Raw genomic sequence first — 7,482 nt, forward strand, 5'->3', positions numbered from 1 at the left:
GCGGATGCCAAGAGCCCAAAAAGTATTTTTTCTTTCCCAAGGTCAGAAGATTAATCAATTTCAGAGCCAAGTTGAGCTAGTCTCCCACATACAAAGCTTGTTGGTTCTAATTACACAGAGCTGCCTTGTCTGAGTTTATGTCAGCCTGTTGAATAGGTAGACATCTGACAGAATGAGAGGAAAAGAGAACGAAGATAAGTACTACAGGAGAAGGAGAGGTGCCGGGATAGCCATTTTAGATGCTTGGTTGCTAAGCAACAGACTTTACATGTTCGACATCCAGGATATTGCTTACTTTGGATGTAGTATTTTGAGGTGCACCACATCAACATTTAAGAAGTCTGTTCATGGCTCTGGTAGACGGGCTTCCACCATAGGCAGTTCACAGCATGGTTGTTCTCTGGCAAGTCTCCTCTCCCGGGAAGGGCCCTATTCCCTTGAAGGACACACCTTAGTGAGGTCAGGCCCATCCAGGACAATCTCTCATTGGGAACTTCAATTCTGTCTACAAAACCCCTCGTCATCTAACACAACCTAACCAGGGGAGTGATGCCCCATGGTATTTATAAACTGCACCACCACATTCAAGAACGATTATACAAGAGACAGATGGGGTGGGAATTGCCAACTCATTCAATTCAGTTCCTAAAAATGGAGACCTGGAACGCTGAACCAGCCTCTCCCAGTCTTACGACAGCTGTGAATTTGGATGTTCCATACCTCAAAGGCAACAAGTGCAAGACATGGGCACAACCAATGCTTATCCTAGTCGGTTCTCTCTAGATTCATAGCTTCCATTCACAAAAGTATAAAACTTTCACCAAACAACGTTGTTGAAGTATGCTCCCACTATGTTTCATATTCTGTCATAAAAACACCTCAGAGTCTCACAATGAATAAATTCAAGAGGAAAGGGGCACATCCGATAATTGTGTGCCTTTCTAAATGAAGCTCTAGTGAAAACAATGGGTTTTTAAAATTTCTCTTTGTCAGAATAATCTATTCACCTTAGTTAATGTGAAGTAATGGTCTTATATATAAGTATGCTCTGTGGAGGTAACTAAATGAAAAGATTAAAGTTGGCTGTTTTTAAAAGGAAAATATCCTATAATTATAAAGACTTACACAATGATTTCCAGTATCTACACTGTCCAATCCAATTTGAATCAATTTCCAGTGCCTTGAATTCTTCTATTTCAGTAAGTTCCCTGTATATTTTCAAATATGTATGTGCATAAACATGTCACTGATTTATTTTCATTTTAAAAATTTCTTGAATAAGTTTTGCAACTCAGATATGCATGTGTTTTTAGTATGTTCCTGACTACAAAATCCATAACACTATGCCTGTCCTGAAAACCCATAATGCTATGCCTATCCATTTTCCTTGCTAAATTTTAGAATTGAATCACTTGTCTTTCTCAATCCAATACACATCTTCTTTTACACCAAGCCCTCACTTTAGTAGATTTGTTCAATAGAACTTGATATTTTTAGTTAAATTTGCTTTGAACTTCTTTTACCCATTAACATGCAGATGTGGTTGAGGAACTTATGTCAAATGCCAAGTAACTCTTCTCAGTCATACACTAAATGTCCAAAATGTGGTTTCACTACTTCTCCAATGTTCCCACTCTGACTTTAGCTACTTGTTTCCTGTAGAGATAGACAGTAAGAGGCTTGTTATTATAAGGGCAGCAAGAATAGCATGATTCAGTCTAGCCAAACTTAATTTTTTTTAAGATTTATTTTATTTTTATTACAAAGTCAGATGTACACAGAGGAGGAGAGACAGAGAGGAAGATCTTCCGTCCGATGATTCACTCCCCAAGTGAGCCGCAACGGGCCAGTGCGCGCCGATCCGAAGCCAGGAGCCAGGAACCTCCTCCAGGTCTCCCACGTGGGTACAGGGTCCCAAGGCTTTGGGCCGTCCTCGACTGCTTTCCCAGGCCACAAGCAGGGAGCTGGATGGGAAGTGGAGCTGCCGGGATTAGAACCGGTGCCCACTGGGATCCTGGCACGTGCAAGGCGAGGATTTAGCCACCGGGTCACCACACTGGGCCCAGAGTAGTTATATTCTAAAGTCAGTTCTTAGAGTAAACTTCAGGATAGTCAGAATCTACCCAGAACTTCATAAAGTACCACAAAAGACATGGGCACAAAACTCCCTAGCTCAATGAGTCTAAGTCTTGATTTTATCAGCAGATAACGTGTTTAACTATACTCTTTGTGACTTTGGCAAGGCAGATGGGTCATGCAATACAACAAATACATATAGTGTACCTTTACAGTTAGAGTCACCATCGGCAAGAATCTCTTGCTTTACAAGGCACACGGAAATTGAGAATGCATGAAAGACTTTCATATTTTCTAACCTGTGTGCATGGAGTGGAACAGACCTTGCTGATTCTAGCAGTTGAGGACCAGATGTAATGAAGAGGGTCAAATTAGTCTGAAATCTGACCTTCCTCTTAGACAATCCCTGGGAACGGTCCACAACACATGTCTGCTTCATTCAAATGTATTCCCTTCATGTCCACAAGCAGTATGTGCTACAGTTCAGGAATGATGGCCATGTTGCTTCATCCAGGGATAGAAGAGTCACTGCTGAAACCCAACACACATCTTTGTATTGTTTTCTAAAATCTGTTTGTAAAACTGGTTGTGTGTGACAGTGTATACATTGTCATTAAAAACCACACGTAATCCTGCAAACCTTTCTGTGGACTCGCAAGTCTGAATTCTATGCTCTATGGCCATTCCCACAGCACTGGCAGTGTAGTCAAGCCTCAATTGCACATGTCTGACTCCCTTCTTATCTGTGTATGCATCAGTTTTTGTCTTCTGTTACTCTGTGAATTGGTTAAACGTGTGAAATGTGTTTGAGGCTCACTGAAACAGATGCCCATCAGGAATGCAAAGCTGTGGCTACTCCACTCAGCGTTCAACAGGACTGCAGCCAACTCGCACACAGCTTGGGGCCCAAGCTTCTGGAAGGCATTACCTGCAGGAAACAAACCCAGTTTTCATTCACTGCAGGCAAGTCCGTCTTGATGTTTCTACAAAGACAGAAACTCTACTGGGTTCTTCATTCCCATCTAGTTTCTTCTTCACTTACAACTTTGAATTTCAATGACTCTGGCACTGATCTCTGGCTAATTGTGTCTATTAACCTTCTGTTTCATGGCTTAAAATTAATACACATTTTTAATGTTCTTGCTCCTGGCCTCAGCTTTAGGGTAACACACACCCTGGGAGGCAGCAGGTGATGGTTCAAGGACTTGGGTTTCCCCTACCCACATGGGAGACTCACATGGAATTCCTAGCTATCCCCTGAGTTGGGTTTTGGTCCAGCCTCAATGATCACTAGCCTTTGAGGAGTGAGCCAGCGATGGAAGCACACAGTTTCTTTCTCTGCCTCTCAAATACATAAATTAAATGTCCAAAACTTATAAAAAAGAATGTGTCTTTTCCTTTGTCTTCTGGCAGTGCTTTCTCAGTTTCTCTTGAGTCAGTTGATCTGAAATGTGAACTGGGAGTCTACATTTCGAAAGGTTCCCAGGGGATGCCACCGCAGCTGATTTTTGGACACCAGGCCTGGCCTTAGAGGCCATTCTTAGAATACCTGAGACTATGTCACTTATAAAGAAGTTTGTTGAACTTGTGATCTAGACAACTATGTCTAGAATGACCTTTTTGTTCTGTGTCAAAGCATGATGGAAAGCAGGGCAAGCAAGAATGAGCTGAAGAAGGAAAACTGAGGAGTGGCCTTTCTTTTCAGGAACCTGCTCTCATGGTTAACTGCTCTAGTCTCTTGAAAATATGCAGCTCTCCAGAATCCACTGGCTGACACAGTCCACCTTAAAGTCTCTGTTTGCGTACTGCCATATCCTCCATGTGCACCTGGATATGCTGTCCACTGCTCCGTCTAAGCCACTGAGGAGGCCCAGCTATGACACATGCACTCCATGGTCAGACCATGGAACCTACAATTCTCTCCCTCGTTGGGGTTCTGAGTCCAGAAATTCAGTTGGTGGAGATCCTCTGAGAAACTTTATCTGAGGCAATCCCAGACCTGATTCTTGTGTGTGCTTGCCAATACAGGGTCCAGCAAAGTCCGTCACCCCAATCAGTGTATGCACATGCTGGTAGTTACAATTGCTGGGTCAGTTCTACCTCCAGCCCTGTCTTCTACACAAACCAAGGGTGTTGTAGCCCAGCCCCATCCTGCCCACCACCACACATGGCCCTCACGCAAACCAGTGGGAGCTGCAGCCTAGTCGGAGCAACCTGAAGTAACTCCCACCAAGCCCCTCCGCTGCCCTGGTTTCCATAATTGCCAGTATGTGCAGTAGACTGGGTCCAGTCTGGGTTCAGTTGTCCCATGGGATGTTCCTCTTAGCAGAAGCTTCTCTGCTGACCCTTCTGACAACCCTCTCTAACAGAACTAAATTAAAAGTCTTCTCTTGAGCATGAAGTTGTTGGAGCCTCATGGAGGCTCTAAGAAGTCTTGCTGATCAAAACTAGAAAGTGATTTATCCATTGCTGCTTGTTTGCATTTCCATAGTTTCCATGGGTTCCAGCCAATGGATCTCTTTTCTTTATTTTGGCTGGATTGACTGGTGGTTTGTTCGTAAACAGCCTCATAGGCAACTGAGCTAATTTCTGAATGTGAACAATTGACTTGAACCCAACATACTTCCTAACATTCTTGTAAATGAGGTCTTTGCAATCTTTACAGAAACCAATTTTAATAACAATCTTCCCTCTCCTGCTGCTGCTGCTTTGTGTTATTCTTCATAAAGAAGGTTATGCATTTATATTGCTGATTTACTAAAATGCTGGTTCTATGACTTATTTCCACAGTAAGCATTCCAATTAGCGTGATATGTTAGCAAGAATGAATCTTATGCCCACAAAATGCAACACACCATTTTAAGCATTTTACATACAGTGAACTGTCTAATGACTCAATGATGTCTAATGTTCAAAGATGAGCCACATTTGTGGTGGTAGCTCCATAAGATCACAGCCCCTAGTAACATCTTGCTTAATCTGTGTTAATTTGTTCTGATGATTAAAGAATGGCAAAACCCCTCAATTGTAACTTCTCAGCTATTTTTCTTGGTCATTGACATGTGATTGCATAATATCTCACTCAGTCACTCAGTCATCACAAACCTACACAACATCCACCAGCTTATACAAAGGCCGGGACAGAGGGGGCACACTATACGAGGGCCTAGAACCCACGGCATGTGTGAGATCTGGGTCTGGGAGTGGGCCTGCTGGGGGAACTTAGGAACTCCTCTACTGGACCATAGCTCCCACTTGTGACAATGTGATTCAGGCCTGGGTGTTAATCAGGGCAGACAAGGTAGCTCCACCCATCAGCAAGTGTTTGGGCTGGTTCTGGAGGGGTTGGACCAGGCAGGGCTGGGCCAACCTTAGACCACTGGCACATGCAGGAGCCAGGCTAGAGTACAGTTCATGCTGGGCTAGGCTTTCACACCTACTGGTTTGCGCGAGCCAGGGATGGGAGCAGACTAAGCAAGGCTAGGCTATAGGACCCACCAGTGAGAGTTAAGACTGGGGGTGGGCCGGGCCAGGCCAGACTGGAGCATCGGAAGGCAAAGGCCCAGACGGGGATGGGCTATGCTGAGCTAGGTCAGAGCAACAACTGGAACATGCAAGATCTGTGGCTGGGAACATGCTTGGTTGGAGAGCTAAGGGAACACCCTGGCTGGGTGGTGGTTCCCACTGATGAGTGTAAGAGCTGGAATGGAGGCAACAATCTGGACTAAACATGACTGTAGTGTCCCTCATCATGGGTATGGACTGGGAGTGGAGTGTGCCAGGATGGTTAGAGTGCAGCACCCACTGGTGCTCATGAGAGCCAGGGTGGGTGCTGGATAGGCTGGTCTAGTCTCAGCACCTACTGAAGCATGTGAGAGCTGTGTCTGAGCATGCACAAGGTGTGACTGGGCTGTAGTAACCAACAGTAAGAACTGGAATGGGTGTGAGTTGATTAGGCAAGGCCACTCTTCCGGCCAGGACAGGAGGTAGACTAAGTCAGTTGGGCCAAGGACCTACTGGTCTACATGAGATCTGCCACTGGGAGGAGACTTAATAGAGGAACTTGAAGAACTCCTTTGTCAGGACTCAATCTCTTCAGGTGAGCACAAAGAGCAAGGCTGGGAGTAGCCAAGCCAAGCAGGTCAGGTCTGGAGGCAGGGCAGACTGGTCAGTTCATAATATCCATTGGCAGATCCGAGAACCAGGAAAGGGTGCAGGAAAGGCTGAGTTGGGCCTAGCTCACATTAGAGCTAGGACTGGGTAATGGCGAGGCTTGTCTAGGCTGCAGCACCTGCAAGCATGAGGTGGGACTGGGGCCGACTGGCCTGGGGCCAGGTTACAGCACTCACTGGCAAATGGTAAGGTGACATGGGCCATGCCAGACTGGACCACAGCACCCACCAACATACTTGAGACCCGGGGGCAGCGGTGAGAATCTGGTAGTGGGGCTTTGGGTGGCCTCTTTGCTGGGCCACTGCTCCTGCTGGTAAGCTTGAGAGCTGGGACTGGGGGCAGGAAAGGCCAGACAGGGATGCAATATCTGTTGCCTACATGTGACCTAGGTTAGGGAGCGAGCCAGACTGGGCTAACTGATTGTACCCAATGGTGCATACAGAAGCCAGAGTAACTGCAGGCTGATTGGGCTTTGCCACAGCATCAGCTGGCAAGTACTGTGTCTGGCAGCAAATCCTGTCAAGCTAGACTGCAGAACCAGCTGGAGAGTACAAGATCTGGGACTGGCAGTGGGTCTAATAGAGAAACTGTGGACACTTCTCTGAAGAGTTGCAACTCCCACAAGTGAGCATGAGAACCAGGGTGGTAGGTGGACCTGGCTAGACAGGTAGTAGCACCCAGTGGCATAGTGGGGTTAGTTGGGTAGAGCTAGGCTTCACTGCCCATGGACATTATATGCAAGATGAATGGGATGTGGGACAGATTAGACCAGTCTCCTGAACATACTGGCAATCACAGGAACTAGGCTGAATATTAGCCTAGTGGGGATTATTGGGGGTTGCTCCAACTAGACAGCAGCTCCTGCTGAAGTACATGAGAGCCTGTTGTGTGCTGATAAGGATTGGGCTGAGCTCCAACATCCATTGGTTTGTATAAGAGATGGGGCTGGAAACAGAACTGACCCAGAAATTGCAACTACCAGTGTGTGTGTAGGCCGATGTGGGTGACAGACAGAGCTGGACCTTGTACTGGTAAGCACAGAGAAGAGTCTGATCTGGGATCAATTCAACAAGGTTTCTTTGGGGATTCCCTACAACTGAACTGCTGGATTCAGAACTCCAGCCATGGGGAGAATCATGGGATCTGTGGTCTGACAGTGGAGTGCATGTGTCACGGCTAGGCCTCCTCAGTGACTTAGACAGATGCACATGGAGGATATGGCAGTCCATTGGA

This window comes from Ochotona princeps, chromosome Y, assembly GCF_030435755.1.
Source record: "Ochotona princeps isolate mOchPri1 chromosome Y, mOchPri1.hap1, whole genome shotgun sequence".
In the NCBI taxonomy this organism is placed as follows: Eukaryota; Metazoa; Chordata; class Mammalia; order Lagomorpha; family Ochotonidae; genus Ochotona; species Ochotona princeps.